The 19867-nt window shown below is 46.1% G+C and overlaps 1 protein-coding gene and 12 non-coding genes across 13 annotated transcripts in view; all 13 read left to right on the top strand.

Moving 5' to 3' along the window:
• The window catches only part of LOC144949330 (alpha/beta hydrolase domain-containing protein 17B), a 175709-nt gene that overhangs the window by 48510 nt on the left and 107332 nt on the right, over positions 1-19867 (top strand). The window lies entirely within an intron of this gene.
• Positions 966-1054, top strand: TRNAY-GUA (transfer RNA tyrosine (anticodon GUA)). Its single transcript is given in 2 exon segments — positions 966-1002; positions 1019-1054. It is a non-coding gene; the product is annotated as a tRNA-Tyr (tRNA).
• TRNAR-ACG (transfer RNA arginine (anticodon ACG)) lies at positions 2174-2246 on the top strand. The gene has a single exon. It is a non-coding gene; the product is annotated as a tRNA-Arg (tRNA).
• TRNAY-GUA (transfer RNA tyrosine (anticodon GUA)) lies at positions 2829-2917 on the top strand. Its single transcript is given in 2 exon segments — positions 2829-2865; positions 2882-2917. It is a non-coding gene; the product is annotated as a tRNA-Tyr (tRNA).
• TRNAY-GUA (transfer RNA tyrosine (anticodon GUA)) lies at positions 5851-5939 on the top strand. Its single transcript is given in 2 exon segments — positions 5851-5887; positions 5904-5939. It is a non-coding gene; the product is annotated as a tRNA-Tyr (tRNA).
• TRNAY-GUA (transfer RNA tyrosine (anticodon GUA)) lies at positions 7720-7809 on the top strand. Its single transcript is given in 2 exon segments — positions 7720-7756; positions 7773-7809. It is a non-coding gene; the product is annotated as a tRNA-Tyr (tRNA).
• On the top strand, positions 11105-11193 carry TRNAY-GUA (transfer RNA tyrosine (anticodon GUA)). Its single transcript is given in 2 exon segments — positions 11105-11141; positions 11158-11193. It is a non-coding gene; the product is annotated as a tRNA-Tyr (tRNA).
• TRNAR-ACG (transfer RNA arginine (anticodon ACG)) lies at positions 12313-12385 on the top strand. The gene has a single exon. It is a non-coding gene; the product is annotated as a tRNA-Arg (tRNA).
• Positions 15957-16045, top strand: TRNAY-GUA (transfer RNA tyrosine (anticodon GUA)). Its single transcript is given in 2 exon segments — positions 15957-15993; positions 16010-16045. It is a non-coding gene; the product is annotated as a tRNA-Tyr (tRNA).
• On the top strand, positions 16456-16528 carry TRNAR-ACG (transfer RNA arginine (anticodon ACG)). The gene has a single exon. It is a non-coding gene; the product is annotated as a tRNA-Arg (tRNA).
• TRNAY-GUA (transfer RNA tyrosine (anticodon GUA)) lies at positions 17111-17199 on the top strand. The gene is given in 2 exon segments: positions 17111-17147; positions 17164-17199. It is a non-coding gene; the product is annotated as a tRNA-Tyr (tRNA).
• On the top strand, positions 18325-18397 carry TRNAR-ACG (transfer RNA arginine (anticodon ACG)). Its single transcript has one exon. It is a non-coding gene; the product is annotated as a tRNA-Arg (tRNA).
• TRNAY-GUA (transfer RNA tyrosine (anticodon GUA)) lies at positions 18980-19068 on the top strand. The gene is given in 2 exon segments: positions 18980-19016; positions 19033-19068. It is a non-coding gene; the product is annotated as a tRNA-Tyr (tRNA).

The raw sequence follows: 19867 nt of genomic DNA, 5'->3' as shown, positions 1-19867 counted from the left end.
AGTAAAGTAATTTTTTAAATAAACGTGCTGCGTTTCAGTAAAGTAATTTTGAAGCGAAGTTTAAAGTTTTGCCGTGATGCGCCGGAAGCGACGGCCATCTTGTTTAATTCACAGATCGCAGGGGGAGCGGGCGGCCATCTTGTCGGACAGGGTCATGCCAAGTGTTTGCAGTAGGGGGCGATGTTGATACACGGACGGACGGACGGACGGACGGACACATTAATCTATTGGTGGTCTGGTCCACTTCGTTCCTACCAGTATAACAACACTCAACACATTCATCAATTATACGGTGGCCTTAAGAAGAAAAATATATCGCAGGCAACATTCAGGACAATGGCCCCTCCCTTTATTCCTGCTAATCCTACATAATACACTACTAGCATAATATGCCTTTGAGACCCCCCCACCACCTACACATTCTGCAAGGAGTGACTAACCCCATATCTGCATTTGTCATCAATATGCTAAATTCCTCTGTTGATATGTAAAATCCTTTGTCAAGGCTCTTTCCTCCTCTCACCCAGTTTAAAATACGCTGCCAAGCTTAGCGGTGTTCATTAGGAGAGCTGCATTTCCGATAGCTCAGCTTCTACACCTGAGGACGGCTGCTTACGTTGTAGCCGAAACGTTGTGAAATTTTATTTGATAAAGTTTTATTATTATTATTTTATTATTTCCCTTCTACGTGACTTTACCGAAAGAACCAATAATATGAATACAATGGTCCTTCTTCAACACAAACAGATTGATACTTTAAACAGGAAACGATCCTACAATTTTGTGATCCCTAATCAGCGTAGTCAGACGCGTCATCCATTGCCCCACTGCCCCACGCTCATTAGCTGTTGTCAGACATGTCTGAACAGTGATTGGAGCTGTGTAATTACTGGGTTGCAGGTCTTCTTCTGCACTGCTGCTGCTGTACGTACTAATAGTGAAGTGAGGAAACACTGCATAGGTCCCCTTCGATAGCTCAGTTGGTAGAGCGGAGGACTGTAGTTGGTTGATGGTTGAAATCCTTAGGTCGCTGGTTCGACTCCGGCTCGAAGGAGGTTGATTATTTTTAATATATTTTTAAATCCTTTATATTAAGTTCGCTTGCTTGCTTGCTTGCGTGCTTGCTTGCTTACGACCGTGCAAATCTTTCGGTCGTTTTTTAACCCACTTCCCGTGATCAAATCGAGCTGACATTTTCCACACAGACTCGTTGTGCGAGACAATAAATGTTCGTGAAAATTTTTTTCAAAAATTGTACACTTTTTAGGCAAAAACAAATTATTGTACATTTATTCAAATACAACTCATTCATGGCTTTGGCTGAACATCACCGTGTAGGCGCCCAGAGCGTAAACCCTCCACAGGCCGTGGCGGAGTAGCGCAGTTGGTAGCGCCCTCGCTTCCAATGCCAAAGGTCGCGGGATCGATCCCCGCGTCCTCCACAGGCGAATATATTTTTAAATCCTTTAAATTAAGTTCACTTGATTGCTTAGGGCCGTGCAAATCTTTCGGTCGTTTTTTAACCCACTTCCCGTGATCCAATCGAGCTGACATTTTCCACACAGACTCGTTGTGTGTGACAATTAATTTTCGTGAAAAAATTTTTCCTAAATATTACACTGTTTAGGGAAAACAAATTAAATATTTCATTACCAATTGTTTAATACTGGCAGACAATCATCTGACCCATAGGTGGCAGCCATCTCAAGCCAGAGGACGAGAAGATTCTAGCCGCCACGCATATAAAGGATTTATAGTGAAAAACTTTGTTTTTACGGGTTTACTTGTTCCAAATAATGAAATATATATAATTGTTCAAATAATGAAGGCCCAACAAGCATGACCTGTACATTAGGAACATTTATTTTGGGCAAAACGTTGGCTCAAAATGCACCAAAAAAGAGGGCATTGGTAGGATTTGTCAGATGTTCTTCTACAAATGCATTGATTTTGATTTGGTGGACTTGGTGGCACGACACGTTGACCCAGCCTGTCACACGTGTTCTGTGAGGAGGGGACTCTGATAGTTCCACCGCTGTTCGTGTTGCACGACATCCCTGCAGGCTGTGCCCCTGGGCAGTCAGAGTCTTCATCACCGGCCACCCCCAACTCGGCACCTACACGGCCACGACTACTGCCATAGGCGATGTGAGAGGTGCCAGGAGACAGCGTGGGGCCAGTGGCGCAATGGATAACGCGTCTGACTACGGATCAGAAGATTGTAGGTTCGACTCCTGCCTGGCTCGTGGTGAATTCTATTTTAGTACAAGTGCGTATATTCTTTTAAACCACGCAACGTTGTTGGTACAATAATCCGACATCTGTTGAACAGTTACATAATGTATTTTTACTCTGGTGAGTTTATAACACATTCCTGCGGAGGGAATGTTGGGTTGCTCGGTCAATGGCCAGGGTCAACGGCGGCGTGGTGTATTCCGCAAATATGGCCGACTGTGAGGGCGGGCACAAGCCGGCGTGAGTAGGTTAAACGTTGAGTTTTATAAGGGCACCACGGGGTGACCAGACCCTCCCCACCCAACCATTCCCCACCCCACCCTCCCCACCCAGCCCCTCCCCACCCTCCCCACCCTCTCCTGTCCACCCAGCCCCTCCCTCCCCACCCAGCCCCTCCCTGCACGACGGACACAATAATCCCCTGTGGGCTGGTGTAACCAGGAGGTTCCTACCAGTATAATCCGACTCATTAGCTGTTGTCAGACATGTCGAAACAGTAACTGTAGCTGTGTAATTACTGGGCTGCAGGTCTTCTTCTGCATTGCTGCTGCTGTACGTACTAATAGTGAAGTGATGAAACACTGCATAGGTCACCTTCGATAGCTCAGTTGGTAGAGCGGAGGACTGTAGTTGGTTGATGATTGAAATCCTTAGGTCGCTGGTTCGACTCCGGCTCAAAGGAGGTTGATTATTTTAAATATATTTTTAAATCCTTTATCTTAGGTTCGCTTGCTTGCTTGCTTGCGTGCTTGCTTGCTTGCTTACGACCGTGCGAATCTTTCGGTCGTTTTTAACCCACTTCCCGTGATCAAATCGAGCTGACATTTTCCACACAGACTCGTTGTGCGAGACAATTAATGTTCGTGAAAAATTTTTTCCTAAATATTACACTGTTTAGGGAAAACAAATTAAATATTTAATTACCAATTGTTTAATACTGGCAGACAATCATCTGACCCATAGGTGGCAGCCATCTCAAGCCAGATGACGAGAAGATTCTAGCCGCCACTCATATAAAGGATTTATAGTGAAAAACTTTGTTTTTACGGGTTTACTTGTTCCAAATAATGAAATACATATAATTGTTCAAACAATGAATGCCCAACAAGCATGACCTGTACATTAGGAACATTTATTTTGGGCAAAACGTTGGCTCAAAATGCACCAAGAAAAAGAGGGCATTGGTATGATTTGTCAGATGTTCTTCTACAAATGCATTGATTTTGATTTGGTGGACTTGGTGGCACGACACGTTGACCCAGCCTGTCACACGTGTTCTGTGAGGAAGGGACTCTGATAGTTCCACCGCTGTTCGTGTTGCACGACATCCCTGCAGGCTGTGCCCCTGGGCAGTCAGAGTCTTCATCACCGGCCACCCCCAACTCGGCACCTACACGGCCACGACTACTGCCATAGGCGATGTGAGAGGTGGCAGCAGACAGCGTGGGGCAAGTGGCGCAATGGATAACGCGTCTGACTACGTATCAGAAGATTGTAGGTTCGACTCCTGCCTGGCTCGTGAATTTTTTAAATACAAGTGCTTGTATGTTTTTTAAACCACGCAACATTCTTGGTACAATAGTCCGACATCTGTTGCATGTTTCTATAATGTAATTTTACTCTGGTCAGTTTAAATAGTACCAATTATTTGGTGAGGCTACTGCTGCGTTGGCAGTGGTGCACAACAAGAGTCAACAAAAAACAGGACCCTGCGGGGTGGGCTGGTAGGAATAATATTTAGTACTGGTACAGGGATATCGACCGGGTATAGAGGAGTTAAAGAAAAAATTACTGTATTCTAGTGTAACGTTAATTAAAAGTGTTTGTTTTGACAAGAAACGCTGTGAGATTTAAAGACCCCCCAACACCACCCTCAACACCACCCATCCCACCAGCCCTCTCACCACCCCCCACCACCACCCCCCACCACCACCACCCCACCACCCCCCACCACCAGCTTCTGCACTAGGCCCCGCGAAGCCTGCCGCACTAGGCCTCGCGAAGCCTTCTCTGCAGTAGACTTAGCGAAGCCTTCTGCACTAGGCCTCGCGAAGCCTCTGCAGTAGGCCTCGCGAAGCCGCGCTTTTCGTGCACAAATAAGGCGATTAAATGTATCTCGTCTCTGTGTTAATAAGCCTCCCGCACTAGGCCTCGCGAAGCCTGCCGCACTAGGCCTCGCGAAGCCTACTGCACTAGGCCTCGCGAAGCCTTCTCTGCAGTAGACTTTGCGAAGCCTTCTGCACTAGGTCTCGCGAAGCCTCTGCAGTAGGCCTCGCGAAGCCGCGCTTTTCGTGCACAAATAAGGCGATTAAATGTATCTCGTCTCTGTGTTAATAAGCCTGCCGCACTAGGCCTCGCGAAGCCTGCCGCACTAGGCCTCGCGCCGTCCTTTTCGTGCACAAATAAGGCGATTAAATGTATCTCGTCTCTGTGTTAATGAATGTTTCTTGTCTCTGTGTTAAAAAAACGTGCTGCGTTTCAGTAAAGTAATTATTTTTTTTAAATAAACGTGCTGCGTTTCATCTCTGTGTTAATAAGCCTGCCGCACTAGGCCTCGCGAAGCCTGCCGCACTAGGCCTCGCGCCGTGCTTTTTGTGCACAAATAAGGCGATTAAATGTATCTCGTCTCTGTGTTAAAAAACGTGCTGCGTTTCAGTAAAGTATTTTTTTAAATAAACGTGCTGCGTTTCAGTAAAGTAATTTTGAAGCGAAGTTTAAAGTTTTGCCGTGATGCGCCGGAAGCGACGGCCATCTTGTTTAATTCACAGATCGCAGGGGGAGCGGGCGGCCATCTTGTCGGACAGGGTCATGCCAAGTGTTTGCAGTAGGGGGCGATGTTGATACACGGACGGACGGACGGACGGACACATTAATCTATTGGTGGTCTGGTCCACTTCGTTCCTACCAGTATAACAACACTCAACACATTCATCAATTATACGGTGGCCTTAAGAAGAAAAATATATCGCAGGCAACATTCAGGACAATGGCCCCTCCCTTTATTCCTGCTAATCCTACATAATACACTACTAGCATAATATGCCTTTGAGACCCCCCCACCACCTACACATTCTGCAAGGAGTGACTAACCCCATATCTGCATTTGTCATCATTATGCTAAATTCCTCTGTTGATATGTACAATCCTTTGTCAAGGCTCTTTCCTCCTCTCACCCAGTTTAAAATACGCTGCCAAGCTTAGCGGTGTTCATTAGGAGAGCTGTATTTCCGATAGCTCAGCTTCTACACCTGAGGACGGCTGCTTACGTTGTAGCCGAAACGTTGTGAAATTTTATTTCATTATGTTTTATTATTATTATTTTATTATTTCCCTTCTACGTGACTTTACCGAAAGAACCAATAATATGAATACAATGGTCCTTCTTCACCACAAACAGATTGATACTTAAAACAGGAAACGAACCTACAATTTTGTGATCCCTAATCAGCGTAGTCAGACGCGTCATCCATTGCCCCACTGCCCCACGCTCATTAGCTGTTGTCAGACATGTCTGAACAGTGATTGGAGCTGTGTAATTACTGGGTTGCAGGTCTTCTTCTGCATTGCTGCTGCTGTACGTACTAATAGTGAAGTGATGAAACACTGCATAGGTCACCTTCGATAGCTCAGTTGGTAGAGCGGAGGACTGTAGTTGGTTGATGGTTGAAATCCTTAGGTCGCTGGTTTGACTCCGGCTCGAAGGAGGTTGATTATTTTTAATATATTTTTAAATCCTTTACATTAAGTTCGCTTGCTTGCGTGCTTGCGTGCTTGCTTGCTTGCTTACGACCGTGCAAATCTTTCGGTCGTTTTTTAACCGACTTCCCGTGATCAAATCGAGCTGACATTTTCCACACAGACTCGTTGTGCGAGACAATAAATGTTCGTGAAAATTTTTTTCAAAAATTGTACACTTTTTAGGCAAAAACAAATTATTGTACATTTATTCAAATACAACTCATTCATGGCTTTGGCTGAACATCACCGTGTAGGCGCCCAGAGCGTAAACCCTCCACAGGCCGTGGCGGAGTAGCGCAGTTGGTAGCGCCCTCGCTTCCAATGCCAAAGGTCGCGGGATCGATCCCCGCGTCCTCCACAGGCGAATATATTTTTAAATCCTTTAAATTAAGTTCACTTGCTTGCTTAGGGCCGTGCAAATCTTTCGGTCGTTTTTTAATCCACTTCCTGTGATCCAATCGAGCTGACATTTTCCACACAGACTCGTTGTGTGTGACAATTAATTTTCGTGAAAAAAAAATTCCTAAATATTACACTGTTTAGGGAAAACAAATTAAATATTTTATTAACAATTGTTTAATACTGGCAGACAATCATCTGACCCATAGGTGGCAGCCATCTCAAGCCAGAGGACGAGAAGATTCTAGCCGCCACGCATATAAAGGATTTATAGTGAAAAACTTTGTTTTTACGGGTTTACTTGTTCCAAATAATGAAATACATATAATTGTTCAAACAATAAAGGCCCAACAAGCATGACCTGTACATTAGGAACATTTATTTTGGGCAAAACGTTGGCTCAAAATGCACCAAGAAAAAGAGGGCATTGGTAGGATTTGTCAGATGTTCTTCTACAAATGCATTGATTTTGATTTGGTGGACTTGGTGGCACGACACGTGGACCCAGCCTGTCACACGTGTTCTGTGAGGAAGGGACTCTGATAGTTCCACCGCTGTTCGTGTTGCACGACATCCCTGCAGGCTGTGCCCCTGGGCAGTCAGAGTCTTCATCACCGGCCACCCCCAACTCGGCACCTACACGGCCACGACTACTGCCATAGGCGATGTGAGAGGTGCCAGGAGACAGCGTGGGGCCAGTGGAGCAATGGATAACGCGTCTGACTACGGATCAGAAGATTGTAGGTTCGACTCCTGCCTGGCTCGTGGTGAATTCTATTTTAGTACAAGTGCGTATATTTTTTTAAACCACGCAACGTTGTTGGTACAATAATCCGACATCTGTTGAACAGTTACATAATGTATTTTTACTCTGGTGAGTTTATAACACATTCCTGCGGAGGGAATGTTGGGTTCCTCGGTCAATGGCCAGGGTCAACGGCGGCGTGGTGTATTCCGCAAATATGGCCGACTGTGAGGGCGGGCACAAGCCGGCGTGAGTAGGTTAAACGTTGAGTTTTATAAGGGCACCACGGGGTGACCAGACCCTCCCCACCCAGCCACTCCCCACCCCACCCTCCCCACCCAGCCCCTCCCCACCCTACCCACCCTCTCCTCTCCACCCAGCCCCTCCCTCCCCACCCAGCCCCTCCCTGCACGACGGACACAATAATCCCCTGTGGGCTGGTGTAACCAGGAGGTTCCTACCAGTATAATCCGACTCATTAGCTGTTGTCAGACATGTCGAAACAGTAACTGTAGCTGTGTAATGACTGGGTTGCAGGTCTTCTTCTGCATTGCTGCTGCTGTACGTACTAATAGTGAAGTGATGAAACACTGCATAGGTCACCTTCGATAGCTCAGTTGGTAGAGCGGAGGACTGTAGTTGGTTGATGATTGAAATCCTTAGGTCGCTGGTTCGACTCCGGCTCGAATGGAGGTTGATTATTTTTAATATATTTTTAAATCCTTTATATTGATTTCGCTTGCTTGCGTGCTTGCTTGCTTGCTTGCGTGCTTGCTTGCTTGCAAATCTTTCGGTCGTTTTTTAAGCCACTTCCCGTGATCAAATCGAGCTGACATTTTCCACACAGACTCGTTGTGCGAGACAATTAATGTTCGTGAAATTTTTTTTCAAAAATTTTACACTTTTTAGGCAAAAACAAATTATTGTACATTTATTCAAATACAACTCATTCATGGCTTTGGCTGAACATCACCGTGTAGGCGCCCAGAGCGTAAACCCTCCACAGGCCGTGGCGGAGTAGCGCAGTTGGTAGCGCCCTCGCTTCCAATGCCAAAGGTCGCTGGATCGATCCCCGCGTCCTCCACAGGCGAATATATTTTTAAATCCTTTAAATTAAGTTCACTTGCTTGCTTAGGGCCGTGCAAATCTTTCGGTCGTTTTTTAACCCACTTCCCGTGATCCAATCGAGCTGACATTTTCCACACAGACTCGTTGTGTGTGACAATTAATTTTCGTGAAAAAAATTTTTCCTAAATATTACACTGTTTAGGGAAAACAAAATAAATATTTAATTACCAATTGTTTAATACTGGCAGACAATCATCTGACCCATAGGTGGCAGCCATCTCAAGCCAGAGGACGAGAAGATTCTAGCCGCCACGCATATAAAGGATTTATAGTGAAAAACTTTGTTTTTACGGGTTTACTTGTTCCAAATAATGAAATACATATAATTGTTCAAACAATAAATGCTCAACGAGCATCGCCTGCACATTAGGAACATTTTTGTTGGGCCAAACGTTCGTTTAAAATACACCAAGAAGAAGAGGGCATTGGTGGGATTTGTAAGATGTTCTTCTACAGATGCATTGATGTTGATTTGGTGGACTTGGTGGCACGACACGTGGACCCAGCCTGTCACACGTGTTCTGTGAGGAAGGGACTCTGATAGTTCCACCGCTGTTCGTGTTGCACGACATCCCTGCAGGCTGTGCCCCTGGGCAGTCAGAGTCTTCATCACCGGCCACCCCCAACTCGGCACCTACACGGCCACGACTACTGCCATAGGCGATGTGAGAGATGCCAGGAGACAGCGTGGGGCCAGTGGCGCAATGGATAACGCGTCTGACTACGGATCAGAAGATTGTTAGTTCGACTCCTGCCTGGCTCGTGAATTTTTTAAATACAAGTGCTTGTATGTTTTTTAAACCACGCAACATTCTTGGTACAATAATCCGACATCTGTTGCATGTTTCTATAATGTAAATTTACTCTGGTCAGTTTAAATAGTACCAATTATTTGGTGAGGCTACTGCTGCGTTGGCAGTGGTGCACAACAAGAGTCAACAAAAAACAGGACCCTGCGGGGTGGGCTGGTAGGAATAATATTTAGTACTGGTACAGGGATATCGACCGGGTATAGAGGAGTTAAAGAAAAAAATACTGTATTCTAGTGTAACGTTAATTAAAAGTGTTTGTTTTGACAAGAAACGCTGTGAGATTTAAAGACCCCCCAACACCACCCTCAACACCACCCATCCCACCAGCCCTCTCACTACCCCCCACCACCACCCCCCACCACCACCACCCCACCACCCCCCACCACCAGCTTCTGCACTAGGCCTCGCGAAGCCTGCCGCACTAGGCCTCGCGAAGCCTTCTCTGCAGTAGACTTAGCGAAGCCTTCTGCACTAGGCCTCGCGAAGCCTCTGCAGTAGGCCTCGCGAAGCCGCGCTTTTCGTGCACAAATAAGGCGATTAAATGTATCTCGTCTCTGTGTTAATAAGCCTCCCGCACTAGGCCTCGCGAAGCCTGCCGCACTAGGCCTCGCGAAGCCTACTGCACTAGGCCTCGCGAAGCCTTCTCTGCAGTAGACTTAGCGAAGCCTTCTGCACTAGGTCTCGCGAAGCCTCTGCAGTAGGCCTCGCGAAGCCGCGCTTTTCGTGCACAAATAAGGCGATTGAATGTATCTCGTCTCTGTGTTAATAAGCCTGCCGCACTAGGCCTCGCGAAGCCTGCCGCACTAGGCCTCGCGCCGTCCTTTTCGTGCACAAATAAGGCGATTAAATGTATCTCGTCTCTGTGTTAATGAATGTTTCTTGTCTCTGTGTTAAAAAACGTGCTGCGTTTCAGTAAAGTAATTATTTTTTTTAAATAAACGTGCTGCGTTTCATCTCTGTGTTAATAAGCCTGCCGCACTAGGCCTCGCGAAGCCTGCCGCACTAGGCCTCGCGCCGTGCTTTTTGTGCACAAATAAGGCGATTAAATGTATCTCGTCTCTGTGTTAAAAAAACGTGCTGCGTTTCAGTAAAGTATTTTTTTAAATAAACGTGCTGCGTTTCAGTAAAGTAATTTTGAAGCGAAGTTTAAAGTTTTGCCGTGATGCGCCGGAAGCGACGGCCATCTTGTTTAATTCACAGATCGCAGGGGGAGCGGGCGGCCATCTTGTCGGACAGGGTCATGCCAAGTGTTTGCAGTAGGGGGCGATGTTGATACACGGACGGACGGACGGACGGACACATTAATCTATTGGTGGTCTGGTCCACTTCGTTCCTACCAGTATAACAACACTCAACACATTCATCAATTATACGGTGGCCTTAAGAAGAAAAATATATCGCAGGCAACATTCAGGACAATGGCCCCTCCCTTTATTCCTGCTAATCCTACATAATACACTACTAGCATAATATGCCTTTGAGACCCCCCCACCACCTACACATTCTGCAAGGAGTGACTAACCCCATATCTGCATTTGTCATCATTATGCTAAATTCCTCTGTTGATATGTAAAATCCTTTGTCAAGGCTCTTTCCTCCTCTCACCCAGTTTAAAATACGCTGCCAAGCTTAGCGGTGTTCATTAGGAGAGCTGTATTTCCGATAGCTCAGCTTCTACACCTTAGGACGGCTGCTTACGTTGTTGCCGAAACGTTGTGAAATTTTATTTGATTATGTTTTATTATTATTATTTTATTATTTCCCTTCTACGTGACTTTACCGAAAGAACCAATAATATGAATACAATGGTCCTTCTTCACCACAAACAGATTGATACTTAAAACAGGAAACGATCCTACAATTTTGTGATCCCTAATCAGCGTAGTCAGACGCGTCATCCATTGCCCCACTGCCCCACGCTCATTAGCTGTTGTCAGACATGTCTGAACAGTGATTGGAGCTGTGTAATTACTGGGTTGCAGGTCTTCTTCTGCATTGCTGCTGCTGTACGTACTAATAGTGAAGTGATGAAACACTGCATAGGTCACCTTCGATAGCTCAGTTGGTAGAGCGGAGGACTGTAGTTGGTTGATGGTTGAAATCCTTAGGTCGCTGGTTCGACTCCGGCTCGAAGGAGGTTGATTATTTTTAATATATTTTTAAATCCTTTATATTAAGTTCGCTTGCTTGCTTGCTTGCGTGCTTGCTTGCTTACGACCGTGCAAATCTTTCGGTCGTTTTTTAACCCACTTCCCGTGATCAAATCGAGCTGACATTTTCCACACAGACTCGTTGTGCGAGACAATAAATGTTCGTGAAAAATTTTTTCAAAAATTGTACACTTTTTAGGCAAAAACAAATTATTGTACATTTATTCAAATACAACTCATTCATGGCTTTGGCTGAACATCACCGTGTAGGCGCCCAGAGCGTAAACCCTCCACAGGCCGTGGCGGAGTAGCGCAGTTGGTAGCGCCCTCGCTTCCAATGCCAAAGGTCGCGGGATCGATCCCCGCGTCCTCCACAGGCGAATATATTTTTAAATCCTTTAAATTAAGTTCACTTGCTTGCTTAGGGCCGTGCAAATCTTTCGGTCGTTTTTTAACCCACTTCCCGTGATCCAATCGAGCTGACATTTTCCACACAGACTCGTTGTGTGTGACAATTAATTTTCGTGAAAAAAATTTCCTAAATATTACACTGTTTAGGGAAAACAAATTAAATATTTCATTACCAATTGTTTAATACTGGCAGACAATCATCTGACCCATAGGTGGCAGCCATCTCAAGCCAGAGGACGAGAAGATTCTAGCCGCCACGCATATAAAGGATTTATAGTGAAAAACTTTGTTTTTACGGGTTTACTTGTTCCAAATAATGAAATATATATAATTGTTCAAACAATGAAGGCCCAACAAGCATGACCTGTACATTAGGAACATTTATTTTGGGCAAAACGTTGGCTCAAAATGCACCAAAAAAAGAGGGCATTGGTAGGATTTGTCAGATGTTCTTCTACAAATGCATTGATTTTGATTTGGTGGACTTGGTGGCACGACACGTTGACCCAGCCTGTCACACGTGTTCTGTGAGGAAGGGACTCTGATAGTTCCACCGCTGTTCGTGTTGCACGACATCCCTGCAGGCTGTGCCCCTGGGCAGTCAGAGTCTTCATCACCGGCCACCCCCAACTCGGCACCTACACGGCCACGACTACTGCCATAGGCGATGTGAGAGGTGCCAGGAGACAGCGTGGGGCCAGTGGCGCAATGGATAACGCGTCTGACTACGGATCAGAAGATTGTAGGTTCGACTCCTGCCTGGCTCGTGGTGAATTCTATTTTAGTACAAGTGCGTATATTCTTTTAAACCACGCAACGTTGTTGGTACAATAATCCGACATCTGTTGAACAGTTACATTATGTATTTTTACTCTGGTGAGTTTATAACACATTCCTGCGGAGGGAATGTTGGGTTGCTCGGTCAATGGCCAGGGTCAACGGCGGCGTGGTGTATTCCGCAAATATGGCCGACTGTGAGGGCGGGCACAAGCCGGCGTGAGTAGGTTAAACGTTGAGTTTTATAAGGGCACCACGGGGTGACCAGACCCTCCCCACCCAGCCCCTCCCCACCCTCCCCACCCTCTCCTGTCCACCCAGCCCCTCCCTCCCCACCCAGCCCCTCCCTGCACGACGGACACAATAATCCCCTGTGGGCTGGTGTAACCAGGAGGTTCCTACCAGTATAATCCGACTCATTAGCTGTTGTCAGACATGTCGAAACAGTAACTGTAGCTGTGTAATTACTGGGCTGCAGGTCTTCTTCTGCATTGCTGCTGCTGTACGTACTAATAGTGAAGTGATGAAACACTGCATAGGTCACCTTCGATAGCTCAGTTGGTAAAGCAGGGGACCGTAGTTGGTTGATGGTTGAAATCCTTAGGTCGCTGGTTCGACTCCGGCTCAAAGGAGGTTGATTATTTTAAATATATTTTTAAATCCTTTATCTTAGGTTCGCTTGCTTGCTTGCTTGCGTGCTTGCTTGCTTGCTTACGACCGTGCGAATCTTTCGGTCGTTTTTAACCCACTTCCCGTGATCAAATCGAGCTGACATTTTCCACACAGACTCGTTGTGCGAGACAATTAATGTTCGTGAAAATTGTTTTCCTAAATATTACACTGTTTAGGGAAAACAAATTAAATATTTAATTACCAATTGTTTAATACTGGCAGACAATCATCTGACCCATAGGTGGCAGCCATCTCAAGCCAGATGACGAGAAGATTCTAGCCGCCACGCATATAAAGGATTTATAGTGAAAAACTTTGTTTTTACGGGTTTACTTGTTCCAAATAATGAAATACATATAATTGTTCAAACAATGAATGCCCAACAAGCATGACCTGTACATTAGGAACATTTATTTTGGGCAAAACGTTGGCTCAAAATGCACCAAGAAAAAGAGGGCATTGGTATGATTTGTCAGATGTTCTTCTACAAATGCATTGATTTTGATTTGGTGGACTTGGTGGCACGACACGTTGACCCAGCCTGTCACACGTGTTCTGTGAGGAAGGGACTCTGATAGTTCCACCGCTGTTCGTGTTGCACGACATCCCTGCAGGCTGTGCCCCTGGGCAGTCAGAGTCTTCATCACCGGCCACCCCCAACTCGGCACCTACACGGCCACGACTACTGCCATAGGCGATGTGAGAGGTGGCAGCAGACAGCGTGGGGCAAGTGGCGCAATGGATAACGCGTCTGACTACGTATCAGAAGATTGTAGGTTCGACTCCTGCCTGGCTCGTGAATTTTTTAAATACAAGTGCGTGTATGTTTTTTAAACCACGCAACATTCTTGGTACAATAATCCGACATCTGTTGCATGTTTCTATAATGTAATTTTACTCTGGTCAGTTTAAATAGTACCAATTATTTGGTGAGGCTACTGCTGCGTTGGCAGTGGTGCACAACAAGAGTCAACAAAAAACAGGACCCTGCGGGGTGGGCTAGTAGGAATAATATTTAGTACTGGTACAGGGATATCGACCGGGTATAGAGGAGTTAAAGAAAAAATTACTGTATTCTAGTGTAACGTTAATTAAAAGTGTTTGTTTTGACAAGAAACGCTGTGAGATTTAAAGACCCCCCAACACCACCCTCAACACCACCCATCCCACCAGCCCTCTCACCACCCCCCACCACCACCCCCCACCACCACCACCCCACCACCCCCCACCACCAGCTTCTGCACTAGGCCCCGCGAAGCCTGCCGCACTAGGCCTCGCGAAGCCTTCTCTGCAGTAGACTTAGCGAAGCCTTCTGCACTAGGCCTCGCGAAGCCTCTGCAGTAGGCCTCGCGAAGCCGCGCTTTTCGTGCACAAATAAGGCGATTAAATGTATCTCGTCTCTGTGTTAATAACCCGCACTAGGCCTCGCGAAGCCTGCCGCACTAGGCCTCGCGAAGCCTACTGCACTAGGCCTCGCGAAGCCTTCTCTGCAGTAGACTTAGCGAAGCCTTCTGCACTAGGTCTCGCGAAGCCTCTGCAGTAGGCCTCGCGAAGCCGCGCTTTTCGTGCACAAATAAGGCGATTAAATGTATCTCGTCTCTGTGTTAATAAGCCTGCCGCACTAGGCCTCGCGAAGCCTGCCGCACTAGGCCTCGCGCCGTCCTTTTCGTGCACAAATAAGGCGATTAAATGTATCTCGTCTCTGTGTTAATGAATGTTTCTTGTCTCTGTGTTAAAAAAACGTGCTGCGTTTCAGTAAAGTAATTATTTTTTTTAAATAAACGTGCTGCGTTTCATCTCTGTGTTAATAAGCCTGCCGCACTAGGCCTCGCGAAGCCTGCCGCACTAGGCCTCGCGCCGTGCTTTTTGTGCACAAATAAGGCGATTAAATGTATCTCGTCTCTGTGTTAAAAAACGTGCTGCGTTTCAGTAAAGTATTTTTTTAAATAAACGTGCTGCGTTTCAGTAAAGTAATTTTGAAGCGAAGTTTAAAGTTTTGCCGTGATGCGCCGGAAGCGACGGCGATCTTGTTTAATTCACAGATCGCAGGGGGAGCGGGCGGCCATCTTGTCGGACAGGGTCATGCCAAGTGTTTGCAGTAGGGGGCGATGTTGATACACGGACGGACGGACGGACGGACACATTAATCTATTGGTGGTCTGGTCCACTTCGTTCCTACCAGTATAACAACACTCAACACATTCATCAATTATACGGTGGCCTTAAGAAGAAAAATATATCGCAGGCAACATTCAGGACAATGGCCCCTCCCTTTATTCCTGCTAATCCTACATAATACACTACTAGCATAATATGCCTTTGAGACCCCCCCACCACCTACACATTCTGCAAGGAGTGACTAACCCCATATCTGCATTTGTCATCATTATGCTAAATTCCTCTGTTGATATGTAAAATCCTTTGTCAAGGCTCTTTCCTCCTCTCACCCAGTTTAAAATACGCTGCCAAGCTTAGCGGTGTTCATTAGGAGAGCTGTATTTCCGATAGCTCAGCTTCTACACCTGAGGACGGCTGCTTACGTTGTAGCCGAAACGTTGTGAAATTTTATTTCATTATGTTTTATTATTATTATTTTATTATTTCCCTTCTACGTGACTTTACCGAAAGAACCAATAATATGAATACAATGGTCCTTCTTCACCACAAACAGATTGATACTTAAAACAGGAAACGAACCTACAATTTTGTGATCCCTAATCAGCGTAGTCAGACGCGTCATCCATTGCCCCACTGCCCCACGCTCATTAGCTGTTGTCAGACATGTCTGAACAGTGATTGGAGCTGTGCAATTACTGGGTTGCAGGTCTTCTTCTGCATTGCTGCTGCTGTACGTACTAATAGTGAAGTGAGGAAACACTGCATAGGTCCCCTTCGATAGCTCAGTTGGTAGAGCGGAGGACTGTAGTTGGGTTGTGGCTGAAATCCTTAGGTCGCTGGTTCAACTCCGGCTCGAAGGAAGATGATTGTTTTAACTATATTTTTCCAAATCATGAAAACATATGATTGTTCTAAAAATAAACGCTCAGCGAGAATGACCTGCACATTAGGAACATTTATTTTGGGCCAAACGTTGGCTTCAAATGCACCAAGAAGAAGAGGGCATTGGTAGGATTTGTCAAATTTTCTTCTACAGAAGCATTGATTTTAATTTGGTGGACTTGGTGGCACGACACGTGGACCCAGCCTGTCACACGTGTTCTGTGAGGAAGGGACTCTGATAGTTTCACCGCTGTTCGTGTTGCACGACATCCCTGCAGGCTGTGCCCCTGGGCAGTCAGAGTCTTCATCACCGGCCACCCCCAACTCGGCACCTACACGGCCACGACTACTGCCATAGGCGATGTGAGAGGTGCCAGGAGACAGCGTGGGGCCAGTGGCGCAATGGATAACGCGTCTGACTACGGATCAGAAGATTGTAGGTTCGACTCCTGCCTGGCTCGTGGTGAATTCTATTTTAGTACAAGTGCGTATATTTTTTTAAACCACGCAACATTGTTGGTACAATAATCCGACATCTGTTGAACAGTTACATAATGTATTTTTACTCTGGTGAGTTTATAACACATTCCTGCGGAGGGAATGTTGGGTTGCTCGGTCAATGGCCAGGGTCAACGGCGGCGTGGTGTATTCCGCAAATATGGCCGACTGTGAGGGCGGGCACAAGCCGGCATGAGTAGGTTAAACGTTGAGTTTTATAAGGGCACCACGGGGTGACCAGACCCTCCCCACCCAGCCACTCCCCACCCCACCCTCCCCACCCAGCCCCTCCCCACCCTCCCCACCCTCTCCTCTCCACCCAGACCCTCCCTCCCCACCCAGCCCCTCCCTGCACGACGGACACAATAATCCCCTGTGGGCTGGTGTAACCAGGAGGTTCCTACCAGTATAATCCGACTCATTAGCTGTTGTCAGACATGTCGAAACAGTAACTGTAGCTGTGTAATTACTGGGTTGCAGGTCTTCTTCTGCATTGCTGCTGCTGTACGTACTAATAGTGAAGTGATGAAACACTGCATAGGTCACCTTCGATAGCTCAGTTGGTAGAGCGGAGGACTGTAGTTGGTTGATGGTTGAAATCCTTAGATCGCTGGTTCGACTCCGGCTCGAAGGAGGTTGATTATTTTTAATATATTTTTAAATCCTTTACATTAAGTTCGCTTGCTTGCTTGCTTGCGTGCTTGCTTGCTTGCTTACGACCGTGCAAATCTTTCGGTCGTTTTTTAACCCACTTCCCGTGATCAAATCGAGCTGACATTTTCCACACAGACTCGTTGTGCGAGACAATTAATGTTCGTGAAATTTTTTTTCAAAAATTTTACACTTTTTAGGCAAAAACAAATTATTGTACATTTATTCAAATACAACTCATTCATGGCTTTGGCTGAACATCACCGTGTAGGCGCCCAGAGCGTAAACCCTCCACAGGCCGTGGCGGAGTAGCGCAGTTGGTAGCGCCCTCGCTTCCAATGCCAAAGGTCGCTGGATCGATCCCCGCGTCCTCCACAGGCGAATATATTTTTAAATCCTTTAAATTAAGTTCACTTGCTTGCTTAGGGCCGTGCAAATCTTTCGGTCGTTTTTTAACCCACTTCCCGTGATCCAATCGAGCTGACATTTTCCACACAGACTCGTTGTGTGTGACAATTAATTTTCGTGAAAAAATTTTTCCTAAATATTACACTGTTTAGGGAAAACAAATTAAATATTTAATTACCAATTGTTTAATACTGGCAGACAATCATCTGACCCATAGGTGGCAGCCATCTCAAGCCAGAGGACGAGAAGATTCTAGCCGCCACGCATATAAAGGATTTATAGTGAAAAACTTTGTTTTTACGGGTTTACTTGTTCCAAATAATGAAATACATATAATTGTTCAAACAATAAATGCTCAACGAGCATCGCCTGCACATTAGGAACATTTTTGTTGGGCCAAACGTTCGTTTAAAATACACCAAGAAGAAGAGGGCATTGGTGGGATTTGTAAGATGTTCTTCTACAGATGCATTGATGTTGATTTTGTGGACTTGGTGGCACGACACGTGGACCCAGCCTGTCACACGTGTTCTGTGAGGAAGGGACTCTGATAGTTCCACCGCTGTTCGTGTTGCACGACATCCCTGCAGGCTGTGCCCCTGGGCAGTCAGAGTCTTCATCACCGGCCACCCCCAACTCGGCACCTACACGGCCACGACTACTGCCATAGGCGATGTGAGAGATGCCAGGAGACAGCGTGGGGCCAGTGGCGCAATGGATAACGCGTCTGACTACGGATCAGAAGATTGTAGGTTCGACTCCTGCCTGGCTCGTGGTGAATTCTATTTTAGTACAAGTGCGTATATTTTTTTAAACCACGCAACATTGTTGGTACAATAATCCGACATCTGTTGAACAGTTACATAATGTATTTTTACTCTGGTGAGTTAATAACACATTCCTGCGGAGGGAATGTTGGGTTGCTCGGTCAATGGCCAGGGTCAACGGCGGCGTGGTGTATTCCGCAAATATGGCCGACTGTGAGGGCGGGCACAAGCCGGCATGAGTAGGTTAAACGTTGAGTTTTATAAGGGCACCACGGGGTGACCAGACCCTCCCCACCCAGCCACTCCCCACCCCACCCTCCCCACCCAGCCCCTCCCCACCCTCCCCACCCTCTCCTCTCCACCCAGCCCCTCCCTCCCCACCCAGCCCCTCCCTGCACGACGGACACAATAATCCCCTGTGGGCTGGTGTAACCAGGAGGTTCCTACCAGTATAATCCGACTCATTAGCTGTTGTCAGACAAGTCGAAACAGTAACTGTAGCTGTGTAATTACTGGGTTGCAGGTCTTCTTCTGCATTGCTGCTGCTCTACGTACTAATAGTGAAGTGATGAAACACTGCATAGGTCACCTTTGATAGCTCAGTTGGTAGAGCGGAGGACTGTAGTTGGTTGATGATTGAAATCCTTAGGTCGCTGGTTCGACTCCTGCTCGAAGGAGGTTGATTATTTTTAATATATTTTTAAATCCTTTATATTAAGTTCGCTTGCTTGCTTGCTTGCGTGCTTGCTTGCTTGCTTACGACCGTGCAAATCTTTCGGTCGTTTTTTAACCCACTTCCCGTGATCAAATCGAGCTGACATTTTCCACACAGACTCGTTGTGCGAGACAATTAATGTTCGTGAAAAAATGTTTCAAAAATTTTACACTTTTTAGGCAAAAACAAATGATTGTACATTTATTCAAATACAACTCATTCATGGCTTTGGCTGAACATCACAGTGTAGGCGCCCAGAGCGTAAACCCTCCACAGGCCGTTGCGGAGTAGCGCAGCTGGTAGCGCCCTCGCTTCCCATGCCAAAGGTCGCGGGATCGATCCCCGCGTCCTCCACAGGCGAATATATTTTTAAATCCTTTAAATTAAGTTCACTTGCTTGCTTAGGGCCGTGCAAATCTTTCGGTCGTTTTTTAACCCACTTCCCGTGATCCAATCGAGCTGACATTTTCCACACAGACTCGTTGTGTGTGACAATTAATTTTCGTGAAAAAAAATTTCCTAAATATTACACTGTTTAGGGAAAACAAATTAAATATTTAATTACCAATTGTTTAATACTGGCAGACAATCATCTGACCCATAGGTGGCAGCCATCTCAAGCCAGAGGACGAGAAGATTCTAGCCGCCACGCATATAAAGGATTTATAGTGAAAAACTTTGTTTTTACGGGTTTACTTGTTCCAAATAATGAAATATATATAATTGTTCAAACAATGAAGGCCCAACAAGCATGACCTGTA

This window comes from Lampetra fluviatilis, chromosome 53 (genome assembly GCF_964198595.1).
Source record: "Lampetra fluviatilis chromosome 53, kcLamFluv1.1, whole genome shotgun sequence".
In the NCBI taxonomy this organism is placed as follows: Eukaryota; Metazoa; Chordata; class Hyperoartia; order Petromyzontiformes; family Petromyzontidae; genus Lampetra; species Lampetra fluviatilis.
The sequence above is the reverse complement of the archived record's forward strand: the minus strand, read 5'-3'. Positions and strand labels throughout refer to the sequence as shown.